The 2500-nt window shown below is 40.7% G+C and overlaps 1 protein-coding gene across 3 annotated transcripts in view; it reads right to left on the reverse strand.

Annotated features, from left to right (window-relative positions):
• The window catches only part of LOC122801033 (TCDD inducible poly(ADP-ribose) polymerase), a 156929-nt gene that overhangs the window by 60789 nt on the left and 93640 nt on the right, over positions 1–2500 (reverse strand). The gene's annotated exons all lie outside the window — the stretch shown is intronic.

Raw genomic sequence — 2500 nt, forward strand, 5'->3', positions numbered from 1 at the left:
TAAACCATAATATTCACTTCTGATTGCACAGAGAATCCATGGTTCCTCCCGTCAGTAAAACTGATCTCTGCCCAGTTTTAGACAGTGATAACATGTTTTTTTCTACTTGTAATTTTGAAGTTTGTCAGGATATGTCTAACCTCCTCTACAACAATTCTTCAAACTGTATGCAACAATAATCTTTGTCCATGTAGAAAAAAAACATTTTCTTATTTATGGGAAACGTGTACATCTTGAAGTTAAAACTAGCAAATTTGTGTCTCCACAGCTTCAGAAAATAAGCCATAAATCAGATTCCCTATTCACTTTTTTTCTCTACTGCCAAACCAAATATTAGCAACTGATGTAGATCATTTAACTAGTGATAAATACAACTCCTAAGTTACCTATAAACAGCACATAGGTGTTCTAGGCCCACCTTGGTTAACAAATCCAGTGAACAAACGAAGTGCATACACACAAATGTTTATGCAATAAAAATAACAAAGAAAACAGGTAGAACACTAGGCCTGATGTCTTTCATGTCTTTCTTGGCATTCTACAATGAAATGCACATAGCACCGGGAAACAAAGTGCAAATGCCTGAACTACAAACCAGATGATGACATGCAATATAGGCGAGGCAGTGTGAAAATGCAACCACCTAAAGATGAGCAATGCTTTTATAACACTGTTAGTAAAAATACTAGTCTGAATTTGGAAGTGTTTTGTGGAGCATTTTATGTTCAAGCATGGCTCTTGAAACATTTCTATGTTCACTGCACACACACACACACACACACACGCACACGCGCACACGCACACGCACACACGCACACACACACACACACACACACACACACACACACACACACACACACACACACACACACACACACACACACACACACACACACTCACACAAACACGCACACACACTGGCTGCTTTTCCTTCCAACAATGGGAGGAAGCATAGAGGAATCAAGAATCACCGTGACTGGCCAACAATGGATTTATCTCACTTTCTGCTGCACTATAGACAGTAGTAATAATCTCACTTGCAAGCCTACATAACAGATAGGTATCACATCCATATTGGGAGCAGAGAAAGAGGAGTCAGTAACTGAACTCAGCAATCAGGACACTGGCCAATATCATGAGGGTCCAAGAGTCCCATAGATTGCTCTCTTTCTCAGGGATGGATATTGGAGATGGCAACAGACCTTGGAAACTACAGACACATAAGACTCACTAGTCTCATATGCAAAGCCATGGAAAGAATTATCATGGAATTGATCAATAATGACAGTAAATCTCCAGACACTGGACCCAACCCAATTTGGTTATGTTAGGGGCAGGTCATGCATACCCAACCTGGTGGACTTCTTTAAAGTCACCAAAGATATGGATGAGGGAAAAATGGTTCACACTGCCTACCTTGACCTGGCCAAGGCATTTGACACAATACCCCAGTTGGGGATTGTTGACAAAACTCAAGAGGTTAGGTACAAACCTTTATGTCACCTGGTGGATAGCCAACTGGCTCACAGACTAGGACGTTTGAATTGGGGAGTCCACCTCTACAAAGTGGGCAGTCACAAGTGGAGTTCCTCAGACATCTTTGCTGGGACCGCTCCTTTTTGGCATTTACTTCTCTGAAGATAAGGTCAATGTCAGTAATCTCTGGATGACTACATTTGAAGATGATAGCAAATTAGGACCTGTCATTGAAATCCACACTGACACACATGCTCTCCAGGAAGGGCTGACACAGACATACAACTGGTGTCAGAGCCATGGACTAAAACAAAATGCCAAGAAATGTGTAATAGTATCCTTTGGAAAGTAATTCACCTCTGGTAACTATTATATTGACAACACATAGGCAGACAAAACGGAGGAAAAAAACAAAAGTACTTTAAATGGCAGTTTGCTTGACTGCCTGCTACAACAGGGCCTCTTCAACCCTCTACTAAACAATGCCATAAAACATCAACTGTGTAGCAAGTTGCAAACTGGCAGGGAATTCTACTTCCTAATTATATCACTAGAAAATAGCTGTTCCCCAGTATTCTAGAATTCAGTTTCTAGCTGCCCTTATGAATGACTACTGTGGAGCTATCTATGACATCTGCTCTCATAAGTTGCACACAATCACTGGACCTGCTCCCAACCAAATGATGGCTTGCTGTCAATAAAGCCTGGCAGTAGCTTGTGCCCTCCATCACTGCTACACCTTTCAAACATGTCAAATAAGTTATAGTGGCAAATGTACAACAACATGTAATCTTGAGCCTTTCAAAGCTAAAATAAATCCTGCTGTCAACATCATGTCCACTGACAACAGTGTCTATCTAGGTGAATTACTGACATTAAGTTAATAGCCTTCACCACTGGAGATGCCAGAAAATCCTCCATATTACAAAGGAAGACACTTCCATTCACTTCACTGTTATAACAGCCAGTGAAACCATCATTAAAGAAATTATTTTTAGACATGTCTTTTCCTGAACTAGACACT

The sequence above is a fragment of the Protopterus annectens genome, chromosome 4.part1 (genome assembly GCF_019279795.1).
Source record: "Protopterus annectens isolate FY-2018-M chromosome 4.part1, PAN1.0, whole genome shotgun sequence".
In the NCBI taxonomy this organism is placed as follows: domain Eukaryota; kingdom Metazoa; phylum Chordata; order Ceratodontiformes; family Protopteridae; genus Protopterus; species Protopterus annectens.